The sequence below is a fragment of the Musca vetustissima genome, unplaced genomic scaffold, assembly GCF_032173495.1.
Source record: "Musca vetustissima isolate MV318-11 ecotype Yass unplaced genomic scaffold, APGP_CSIRO_Mvet_v1 utg86456, whole genome shotgun sequence".
In the NCBI taxonomy this organism is placed as follows: Eukaryota; Metazoa; Arthropoda; class Insecta; order Diptera; family Muscidae; genus Musca; species Musca vetustissima.
In genome coordinates, this window is record NW_026879942.1 from 1 (window position 1) to 12,987 (window position 12,987).

The following is a 12,987-nucleotide window of genomic DNA, read 5'->3' on the forward strand; positions in this document are numbered from 1 at the left end:
CAAAAAAAGCTAAACATACACCCAATGACTCGTGCTGCTGCCCGTCGTGCAAAGGTTTTTACGCAAAATTTACCGCAAGGGCACATATACGATATTGTACTAAGAAAAAAAATGGCAGATCGAATTTATCGAGACGAATTTGACTCAATACGTACATCCTGTTGCAAACACAGCAATGAAGAGCACCATTTTTCCAGTTTTGCGAAACGACGATATAACCCGTGCGATTCGTTCAGCGAGTTAGTAATTAGATATGGAAACAGATCTGCAAAAATTGTCGCAAACTCACCATAATGATCACATACGAGCAAATATGCGACTACTGGGGCCGGTTTAAAATAGAATTATTAAAATTAGCACCGGAAATTTTAGAACTTAAAGATATGTTCAAACCCTTTTTGTTCGACAAGGCAATAGAAGCATTGCGATTGACAGCAAAATATGAATTCGGCAAAGGGTTCGCCACGCCGGCTGTAGCTACCAATTTGACAAGTATAATAAAAAAATGTGCACGAATACAGAGGAATGAGCTTATCAAGCAACAAAATGATGATATGAAGTCTCTTCTTGACAACTTTGTGTCCCTTTGGACTGAGGAAACCCCCACTCAGATTAATAAAAAAGCGATCGAGGACCAATATAATCAAAAAAGAAACAAAAGAAATGATTTGCCAAACAAACAAGATATAAAAAAGCTATACGACTTTCTGAGATCAAAAATGCTGGACTCAATTGCATTATTAACGGAAAAATTTGATTTAAACGCTTGGAAGAATCTCGTTGAGACAACCTTAATATGTATCCAGGTGTTTAACAGGAGAAGAGCAGGAGAAATAGAACGAATAACTATTGACAATTTTACCAATAAAGAAGAAATTACAAATTGTTTGGAGGCAGGTCTTCTTGACAATATGTCAGAGGAGTCAATTCAATTTGCCAAACAATTTGTAAGAATATCATTGAGGGGCAAATTAGGAAGAACAGTCAGCGTATTATTGGATCCGATGTGTATAAAGGCTGTGCAACTTATTTTAAAATTTCGCAAAAATGCTGGTATAAAAAATTCGAACCCATATATATTTAGCGCTCCAGCAACATCAAACTTGTCAAAAATGTACTACAGAGCGTGCCCATTGTTAAGAAAATACGCAAACGAATGTGGAGCTTCCATGCCTGACAATCTAAGAGGCACAAAATTGAGGAAACATATCGCCACATACACGTCCTTATTAAATGTCCAAGAAGCTACTGTTGACAGATTAGCCAACTTCCTAGGCCATCATAAAGACATACATAAAAACATATATCGAATGCCTGTTCCAATGGCCGAAATAACGACAGTCTCTAAAATTTTATTATCTGCTGCTGGTTGCAATACAATCAAGGACATTGATGTTCAAACTTTGACCCTAAATAAAATAAATGAGGAGGATATTGAAATTAATAATACCATAGAAGACGAAGGGTTACTTAATGAATCGTCAACATCAGAAATATCATCTACATCATCAACCATTGAAGTTTCAAAAAATACTAATTCTTCTAAGTTAAAAAAACGTAGCAGTAAGTTTAGCAAAAAAGTATATAAAAAACATTGAAATACTTTTCTTTAGTCTTCCTTTACCTAAATATCCCTTCTGTTTCTTTAAAACCGAATAAATTTGTGCGAGTTACTACAAGAGCCGTCTAATTTGACCATACTTAAGATTGACTACATTAAAATATATATGGGCACGCTACCTACCATTATGACTATATCGAAATTGGACAAAGATTGTGTTTTTAGTGCATCGAAAGTATGCATGAGAGCTTTTCAAAATTTTAATTGGATAAATGTTGCGTAATGGATTCATTTAATTTTTCATATGGGGCTGTATCTAACTCTGAACCGATTTCATTACCCAATTCCGTGACAATTTACTAATTTCTATGAAATTGAACATACATTTAGCGTTTTGTGCATCAACTACATCAAATTGTCTGAAAAAATATAAAAGCGCTTTATCCAAATCTCCACCAATGTTCAACAAAAACAACATGTTTAACTGAATTGGGCGTTGAATGCGTTCTATAGGCTGAGCGCTGATGGTCGGAAAGTATAAATCGACTCAAATTTTTGGCCTATTCATATCACCTAAAGCAACATGGGTCCATCTCGATTCCTTTTGAATGCTACAAGCTAATGCATAATTCGATAGTGTCCCTACCACTGCCTGATATAGGGTATAATGAGGTTAATAGTAACTCGCTCAAATTCGTTCATCTAACATTTTAAGGGGATATGAACTTACTACTTTTTGATATCCCGTAGCTTCTCCGTTCGGAAAAACAAAACGCACTAGATGGTCTGAAGACGAAAGACAAGCAATAACATCGGCTTTTGGAGATATTTTAAGCTTAGAAAAGTTGCCTTCATTGAATGAATGCAAAAATGTCATAAATATTTACGGAAGTCTCCGAAATAGAAAACCGGCTCAGGTTAAAGCCTGGATAGACAACCAAAGAAGAATTTTTCGCTCTTCTAAACCGTAAATAAAGTTTTTAATACAGTGAGGTAAATAAAATTGCTTGTGTATTCCTTAAACTAATTTTATATTTACTAATTTCATTATAATTTTTGCGGTTCAGTTTCAGCACATATTATTTTTATTGGAATAATCTTTAGAAAACAAACACATGTGGAGTTTGCTCGAAAGAAAATGTTTAGTAGAACTAAATGGTAAATTATGTAAGTATCCACATAAATTTATATAGTTTTCAATTTGTGTATTATCACTAAATTGCATTTTTACTCAAAGGATAACTTTCCATAATATCCTTTGCTGATTTTAAAGTTTGAATTGATTTGATGATTTTTGTGAATAATGTTTGATAAAGTCACATTCTTCAAATTTGAGCCAAGCTTTTTATTCTAATCATCCTTCGGAATATCTCCCAGATTGTATAAAATTTATTTTTAAGGAAATATATATTTATATATATAAACCACACCAGTTATACAAAAATATAATTAAAGTCTATGATTTTATCGTTTAACCAAAACTATTCTTTACAGAAACCTATACATAAAACAACGTAGTGTACATCATTAGATACCTTAAAAATTGTGGCATTGCTTCCATATGTTTCAAATTGACATAACACGTATCCTTTATAAGCAACACTAAGGTGTGCACTACCAATAATTGTTTCTTAAAGTACACACTACTAATGGTATACGATGTTTGTAATATACGCGCTTAAAATGTCCAATCTGCAAACGAATGTACAAAATATACATTAACGATAAATACTTTTTATTGTTTGTACTTTACCTACGTGTAGCATAACTTTTCTTCCCATCACGGAACGCTAAGGTACGGTACCACAGAATTGGTTTTCAAACACTGCATAAAACTTGACACTAATGTGGCGGTGTTAATTATAATTATTGCTAAATATTGCTTAGGTAATTACAATAAAAGACATGCCTCATTTTTAAAACACTATGTGTTTTTGAAAACATTTTTTTTTTTTGATTATCCGGCACCTCCCTCACGTTTATTCTGCATTAAAAAAGCGAAAGCTCTTTCTGCATGAATTTAAAATGGTTTATATTCAAACATATACAGTTACTTAAACATAATGATAAAATCATACTTACTTATAGAACAAAACAACATATATTTGATTAAAATATATTCTTTCTGTACATTAATCTAATTACCTTCTATTTACAGATTATATATACTCAACTCTAATCATTCAATCCTTGGAAATTACATGAACTACATTCACTGCAAAACAGTGTTTACAAAACCTAGCTAAACAAAATTACAATTTTCAACTCCTTCGGACTACAAGAATATATTATATAACGCTGCTATTTTCCTTTTTCCATTTTCTTACACATTGATATAAACAGTTAATACATTTAACAAAATGTTAACAATTCTTGGTCAATACATATACGATAAATTCGAGTGCACATTTCTAGTATATAAACGCGATTGCGACAAACAAATATTTTGTAAACTGTGTTTGTACACATTTAAAAAAGTTTATATCTTCAAAAACTAACTAATATATGTAAGACACATATAAAACCATATTTAAAAAAAATGTGTTCTATCAGTATCACTATTTTCATTCAAAATATATAAATGAATAAAAAGTATTTTTTTAGTATTTTTTTTGTACAAGTTTAGTAAAAGTATTTTCCAACATGTATGTATATGCCTATATAAAAAGCAATACAAATCAAACTTTTTTGTATTTTTGAAGTTTATATCTTCAAAAACTAAATAATATATGTAAGACACATATAAAACCATATTTAAAAAAATGTATTCTATCAGTATCAGTATTTTCATTCAAAATATATAAATGAATAAAAAGTATTTTTTTTTGTACAAGTTTAGTAAAAGTATTTTCCAACATGTATGTATATGCGTAAATAAAAAGCAATACAAATAAAACTTTTTTGTATTTTTCGTACTGTATAAAAACTTTTCATTTCTTATTATACCAAACACCATAAAAAGTAAGTAGGGTATATTTAGTTCGTAATTCCGTGTGTACCTCATCGAAATAATAACTTTAGATCCAACAAAATATATATTCTTGATCAGCGTAAAATTTTAAGTTCGATTATGGGCTATATCGGCCGACTATATCGTACAGCCCCTATATAACGGTACCTCCGATATTCGGGATTTTTATACCCTACGCCACAAGGTGGTCAGGATACTATGGCTTTGTTCATTTGTTTGTAACAGGCAAAAGGAAACGAGATAGACCCATAGTTCCTTTTGATGATCTGCATAGAATCACTTTCTGAGTTGATTTATGCACGTCAGTCCGTCTGTCCATGTATTCTTGTGAACAAAATGCAGGTCGCATTTATTATCCGATTGAGATGAAATTTTGCAAACAACATTTGTTTGGCCCAAGGACGAACCCTATTGAAATTGGAGATAATCGGTAAAAATTTAGATATAGCTCCCATATATATCTTCGTCCGATTTGCCTTTTATTGTGCCCCAAACGTGTAATATCAGCCCGAATAGTATGGAATTTTGCACATACAACCAAATTAGGCCTGAAAATAAGTATGCCAAATTTTATAGAAATCGGTTCAGATATAGCTATAGCTCCCACATATATTGTTCATCCGATTTGTTATTTTTGTCCTCCGCAGCCGTAATATGCACTCTGTAACAACAATATTTGGGGAAATATATCAAATGCAGCTCAGAAATACCTTTGCTAAATTTTATCGAGATCGGTTCATATTTGGATATAGTTCCCATATATATTTTTATCCGATTTCAAATTAATTTCAGAATTTAAAAGATACAAATGCTTCGGCATATTTAGTCCTTTGAATTTTAAATTATAATCATAGCGTGTATGATTGAATTCTCCCATAAAAACTTTTAATTATTAAGTGGAGCTCAACTAAATTAGCAAATTGGTGTAGGGTATCATAAAATCGGCCCCGCCCGACTTTAGGACTTTCTTTACTGGTTATTGATTTTTTTATCCACATTATTCAATTTAATTGTTTGAAATTCTACACAAAGAGTTCTTTGTGAGTACTTTCAGGGGTAAAGTACTCACAAAGAAGAGATTTGTCTACATAGGTCCATGATATCTACTTATTTTAATAATTTTATCTACATTTTTAATGGAACTGTCTGAAATTCTACACAAAAGGTTATTTGTGGTCCACGATGGCCTATAGCCCCCATACAACGGTACTCCTAGATATTCTGTATTTTACTGATTTAGCTACGTTTTTCCAATGAAATGGTCTAAATTTTATGCAAAAGTTTCTCTGTGGGCACATTAGCCCCGGAAAGAGAATTGTCTGTATAGGTCCACGATATCGTCCAGCCCCCATACAACGGCACCAGTTTTTTTTTTATTTCGACCAATTGTATAGGAGTCGAGCCAAAGAAAAATTTCCGAAAATGCCTCCTGCATGTCAAAGTGAGTAAGATTTTTATACCCTACACCACATAGTGGTAAGGGTATTATGTCTTTGTGCATTTTTTTATAACAGGTCGAAATACTCGAGATAGACCCATAGTTACTTTTGAGGATATTCATAGAATCACTTTTGAGTCGATTTATGAACGTCCGTCCATGTATTCTTGTGAACAAAATGCAGGTCGCATTTATTATCCGATTAAGATGAAATTTTGCAAGCAATGTTTGTTTGGCCCAAGGATGAACCCTATTGAAATTGGTGATAATCGGATCAGATTTAGATATAGCTCCCATATATATTTTCATCCGATCTTTGTGAACAAAATGCAGGTCGCATTTTTTATCCGATTGAGATGAAATTTTGCAAGCAATGTTTGTTTGGTCCAAGGATGAACCCTATTGAAATTGGCGATAATCAGATCAGATTCAGATATAGCTCCCATATATATCTTCATCCGATTTATGGTTTTTTGTGCACAACCTGTGTAATATGAATCATCCCAAATGGGATGAAATTTGGCACATGTAGCCGATATACACCAAGAATTAACTCTATGAAATTTGGTGAAAATCGGATCTGATTTAGATATACCTCCCATATATATCTTCATCCAATTTTTGGCTTATTGTGCACAACCTGTTAAATATTAGCCCAAACGGGATGAAATTTGGCACATGTAGCCGATGTGCACAAAGAATTAACTCTATGAAATTTGGTGGAAATCGGATGTGATTTAGATATAGTTCCAATATATATCTTCATCCGATTTTTGATGCACTGTGTACCAAATGTGCAATATTAGCCCAAAAGGCATGAAATTTGACACATATGGTCGAATGAAGGCTATAAATAACCCAATGCAATTTTGTGCACATAACAGCAGTGGTGTAGGGTGTCCGTCCGACTTTTGGCCTTTCCTTACTGGTTAGATATCAAGTAGTGGGGCAGGACTCACCATGTGCAACCCTATAATACAATTATTTGAACGGTGGGATAAGTTCCCCATAGTTGAGGAAAATATCTCCTTGTTTTCAGCTCTACAATTAGTTCTATATAAAAATTGTTATATATGAATGTAAGATCGAGGTATGTTCAGAGAAACAGGTTGAATAGAATGTATTTAAAACTATTTATATTTGAACTAAATTTCAATATATTTAATGCGGCAATACAAAATAGGCATGAAGGACAGCATTTGTTCTAGTTCGGATTAAATAATAATGACATCTTTAGAATGGCTACGACAATCCTTTTCAAAAATTGGTGACATAATTCTTCAGCTTTTTTGGGAATTACAAAAGTTTTCTAAATTTGAAAGTTTTTTTAATAGCCGGCCTTTGGCCGGGGCTTGAAATTTTCTTCTCTGGGTATGTCCTACACCGGCTAACGCGAAGCAAAGATTTCCAAAATTTGACACTTTTTGTAAATAGACGGCCTTCGGCCAGGGCTTTAGATTTTCTCCTCTGGGTAAGTCCCACATCGGCTAACGCGAGCCAAAGTTTTCTAAATTTTATGTTTTCGTAATCTAACGACGGCTATGCGAAGTACACCCTTTTTTTGTTATTGGAAACATAATTTTAATAAACTGGTTAGAATCGGGTTATACAGATGCACTATCATGTAACCACTTGTTGGACAGGTATTTTCGGAAACTTTCTAACGATATCTATATTGTCCATATCGGCTAAGTGCACCCAGACCGGGTCTTAAACCCGGACTTTTGAGTAAAAAATCTGGGGTCCCAGGTCCGTCCCCAAGAACAAATAGTTTCCCGGGATCGGGTAAAAATACCAACCTCTGGAAAGAATTTAAAAAAAATGAAGAGTTTTTACTAAACTTGAGTTAATCCATAATTTTGTTTCCCAAAATCAGTTTTTTTTTGTATTTGACGCAAACAATAGTTGTTGGTCAGATTGTGACAAAGAACGTGAGCGTGATTGTGTGAGCGTGAATGTGTGTTTTGCATTTTTCCAAAACATAAATAAACGAAGGCGAGCCCGTTTAATTTTGTCGGCGTCAATTTAACTCAAGACAAAAATTATAAATAAAACATTGTGGTGGCAACCCATATCGCTGTATATTAAGTGGGTGTTTCAGGTACATTGGCCGAAATGATTCGGTATATAAGAGATGTCCTCAGACAAATCTGAAGGAATATAAAACGTGATAGAATGCAATATATTAATTATATTACCCAGATATCGGGTGATATGTGCTAATTTAATCAAAATTTAATTAAAAGTTAGAATTTTTTTATTTTTCCTTACTGTCCCCGAATCATTCCCCTGACATATATATATATATATATATATATATATGTGGGAGCTATATAAATCTAACCCGATTTTCTCGAATCTTTTCACATTTTACCTTAAATCGAAACTATATACGGGAGCCAGGACGTACGCAGAGGGGACCCGGAGGTCCCGGTACCTCCGGGCCCATATATACCGGTACACCATATATACGGGAGCTATATCTAAATCTGAACCAATCTTTACTAAACTTTGCACACATTATCCTAGCCTTAATTCAGTACGATGTGCCAAATTGCATGCAAATCGAAAGATATATAAGGACTATGGGCGAAACTATATACGGGAGCTATGTCTAAATCTTAGCCGATTTTTTTCAAATAAATGACTTGTGCCAAATTTCATCCAAATCGGATCATAAATGCGACCTGTACATTGTTTACAATTGAACATCTACAGACGGACGGACATGCATAAATCGACTCAGAAAGTTATTCTATGCTTATTCTCAAAAGGAACCATGTGTCTGTCTCGTTTCCTTTTGCCTGTTACAAACATATGCAGAAAGGCATAATACCCTGAAGGGTATAAAAATGCAGAAAATGAGGCGCTAACCTTTAAGGGAAAGCTATGTCAATGCATAGACCTATATTGAACACTTTCCACATATAAGTATATAACCATGTATACCAAATTACACCTACATCGGTGGGAAAATCAAATTGAAGCCGATCCGGTTTGAAAAAATTGGCCAAACTCCTTTACATACCAATTACATTATATGTGGGCTCCCCGGAAACTTGGGAAATTTTGATCATTTGTATACCCTCCTCTATAGTATGGAGGGTAGATTAATTTTGTCATTTCGTTTGTAACTCATCGAAATATTCATTTCCGACCCTATAAAGTATATATATTCTTGATCAGGGTAAAATTCTTAGACGATCTAACCATGTCTATAAAGTATATATATTCTTGATCAGGTTAAAATTCTAAGACGATCTAACCATGCCCGTTCGTCTGTCGTAATCACGTTATCTTCTGAAGGAATTGATATAAGGTGCTGAAATTTTGTTTTTAGGCAGGTCAAGTTCGAAGATAAGTTATAAGATATATCGAAGATGAGATATAAGATATATCATCATCATCTTCATATTTGGGTTCTATTCTGTCTAAAATTGTAGTGTATGTCCGAACGTATATGCCGATTTATTTCCGGGAAGAGCCATTGATTCATATTGGAGCTTCGAATTACCAAACTACAGGCAATTCGGTAGGAATATATATATATATATATATACGTACTGCCAAGTGTTGGTTTATCTCTGGAACCGATGAACCGAGGGATGCCAATAAGGATAAACCCGCGAAGAAGAAAAATAAAATGTCATCGCCTGATACAGAGAGAAAGCTGGGCCAAACCTTTAAATTAAAGGAGACTATGGCGACGAGAATCCTTCGAATGATGGCGCTAAAGCTGGTTCTAATATCCACAAGTCGAGGGCTGCATCGAAATATTCCTTAAAGATCGGCGGAAACTAGCCAACGAACGTCAGACGGATGTTCATAAAGAAATTTCTGATCTTCCCACCACTTCCTCTCTGGCCGGACAAATGCCATACCACGAAGAAGAATAAGAAGATCCCTTCCACTAGCTAGTAGCTATTATTGTCCCCTCAACGCATAACAATTAGACTCAAACTGGTGAGAAGGAAGGATAAACCAATTGTACGTTAATCATGGTATCTTGGACAAAACAAGGTTTCTGAATTAAACCACACAAATTACCAACTATTTGATGCAAACATGCATTCTCGACCGAGAATTCTTCCGAAACTTCTATTTCTGTCCAAGATGGATAAAATACATTAGACTGGTCAAATAGAAATAGAGAATACAACATAATGGCAAGGACATTTTAACGCAACTCATGGAAGCTACAGGGGTATAATTCTTACAAAATTTATAGGTTTTCACAGAAACACTCCTTAATAGCTGTTAAATCTCACATTAATGTTCTCATATGCAGAAATATTCTTTTTTGTAAATCTGCGAAATATATAAAGAAACTACAAATCGTTTGTATCTGAATAAAAATACAGGATACAGTAAATAACACCATCAGCCAAATTCATTTCCCGGCAGATGGGCAAAATATAACCCATAAACATTTTTTTGCCATATTCACATAATAAAATTTAGCTTCTAGCCTTTTATGGCAGAAGGCATCAAAATAATTTCTTTGCCTCTCTGTGGAATTTATGCAACAAAATTGTTTTGTACTTCTACTTTTCCGTAGCCCAACGGTAGATGCGTTACTGTGAAAAATAAACAGACACACCAAACGAAAAAACTAAAAACGGAAAATTGACTGGAATAGAGGGTAACATGCAATTACTCCAATTTTCATACCATGGCTGGTGGTGGTGAGGGTAAGCGAAGTAGTTTTTATTTGGTTGTTCGGCTGGCTGGATGGTTCGTTGGTTGGTTGTCTAGGTAACTAAGATCTATAATTTACAACTGCATCATCATCTTCATCATAGGCCACAATGCACTGCACCAGTATCAGCACCCAGAACAATTCCATCATTCCTATACTACAATTCCACAGAAATCGGCTAGGTTACGTTTGGCTTAGTTTACCTGATACAATTCAGTGCTGGTCGGCTGATTTTTTTCATGCCTTATTTTATTGCAATTTAAATTTTAATTGATGCTCGAGAAAATTATTTTTGCAAAGCAGTAACGATGGCAGCCACATGGAAACTAACTGACTTGCTGCCTTAGTGGCTGGCAGTGGGAAAATTATTTAGCTAAATGTGGGAATAAACGAAACACCATCGGAAAGATGCCACCGCCATATATCTTCAGAGGGGATATGTTATATAATCAAATGTGATTTACTATTTTGTTCTGCAATCAACGGCTGAACTAACTAAATGGTGATATTATGGCCCACGAATACAGCTGGCAATGATAATCGGCACATTTGAACCTTAGCTTCTAATGACTAATTGCAGAGGTGCAAAGGGAGATAAGTGCAGATCAAGTATTTTTCGTTTATTTTGTTTTGTTGAAGGGCAAATGACAATTGAATGTTTTATTTGTGGAATTATTTAATTTTTTTTCTGTCTATGAGCGTAACTGAGACAATTAGAAGATAATGTTTGTGGGAATAGAGAACTATTAATTTGTTCGGATGGTGGAATATTTCTTAGTAATAAATATGCAAGCACAAAATACTTTGCAGATTAGGGAACGTTAATTTAAAGATTTTTTTTTAATTTAACTCCTGTCCTGACGATAACTTCGAAAATAAATTCTGATAGATCCGGAATAAAGTACAACCTATAGAACCATATTTAATAAAAATAGGCCATACACGTTACATATATTCTATGATTTTAAACGGATTTCTTCTGATAACACCATGTAACAGGAAGTAGCTTACGGTAAGAGGACGGAAACATTTTTGAGGAAATAAGGACGAAAATTACACACCATGACATACTGTTCTACAACAAAAAAAATGTCGTTACTTTTCTCCATCATGGGGTGGACATAGAAAGTATATAAAATCGATTCGAACTTTTATATAGAAAATTGCAGAATTAATACCAAAACTCGGTCGTATAGGCTTGAAAATCAGGCATTGACTTTGAAAATATGGAGAGAATTTTGTATGGCTGTTATGTAGAAATGTGCATAATTGGGCCGATATTGATAATTTTTTGATATTAGTACGAACATTTCTTACGCAAATTTCAAATAAGAACCAATTCGGTTGAAGACATGTCCAAAGCCAATCATATACTGAGTTAATGGTCACTCATATAGAGACTATGCCGAAAAATGTTTATCGGAAGGGAAATTCTCTACTGAATGAGAATTACAGCCAATTTAGTTTAAAAACTGAACAAAATACCAAATAATAAGCTCTTATAGCCAACTTGGTCGAAGAACTTTCCCAAAATCCCTAAAATACGGAAAATTTTGGAGAACCGCAATATGGAGGCTACAAAATCGTGACCGATATATTCCATTTCCAATATCAAACATTCATTATTACGATGCAAGATGTAGCGGCAGTCAGGCATATAGCATACGTATGGAAAATCCCATTCCAATAATATTTCATGACAACATTGGTGGGAAGAGGGCACTGAATGCATATGATACATTTAGTGCCCTCTTCCGTTCTGCAAAGGTAGTCTTACTACGATTATCTATGAGAAAAAATACTGATATATGGTTTTACTTTTCGTCACATTTTGGTAATATTTGTTTTTGACATGGAATTGAACTTAAACATGTGATCTTTACCTAAATCTTAACCGACTATCATCAATCCCTACACATGCTATTCTGCAAACTATGCTAAATTTTGTAAATCGATTTAAGGCAAACTTGACACACGCTATTTAGTATGCTGCACTGTTTAAAATTGAATCTCAATCAGACACCCACTGATTGGTTGGTGTGCAATTAACATGAATAAGTCGAAATTATATATGGAAGCTATGCTATATCTGAACCGATTTCAAGGAAACTTGTCAGAGAATAATTTATATTAAATTCAGTACGTTGTGTCAATCGACGTAGCTATGGATCTATAGAGAACTATTTACTTAAAATCGGACGAAAATATTATAGGAGGTGTATGTAAATCTGCACCGATTTTCACGAAACTTTGCACACATCAATCTATACTTAATTCAGAACGCTATGTCAAAATTAGTGCAAATAAAAATATTTGCA

General features: G+C 33.9%; 2 long non-coding RNA genes across 3 annotated transcripts; one reads left to right on the forward strand and one right to left on the reverse strand.

Annotated features, from left to right (window-relative positions):
- The first annotated feature begins 745 nt into the window (after positions 1–745).
- LOC133325194 (uncharacterized) lies at positions 746–4,337 on the forward strand. 2 transcript variants are annotated; one of them, XR_009754152.1, is made up of 4 exons: positions 746–1,563; positions 2,312–2,554; positions 2,629–2,728; positions 3,720–4,337. It is a non-coding gene; the product is annotated as an uncharacterized LOC133325194 (long non-coding RNA). The 2 variants fall into 2 exon arrangements; XR_009754151.1 differs by lacking the exon at positions 746–1,563 and having other exon boundaries at positions 1,822–2,554.
- Positions 4,338–5,435: 1,098 nt separating this feature from the next.
- LOC133325195 (uncharacterized) lies at positions 5,436–5,945 on the reverse strand. Its single transcript, XR_009754153.1, has 2 exons — positions 5,829–5,945; positions 5,436–5,579 (listed from the first exon to the last, which is right to left on the reverse strand). It is a non-coding gene; the product is annotated as an uncharacterized LOC133325195 (long non-coding RNA).
- Positions 5,946–12,987: the final 7,042 nt, after the last annotated feature.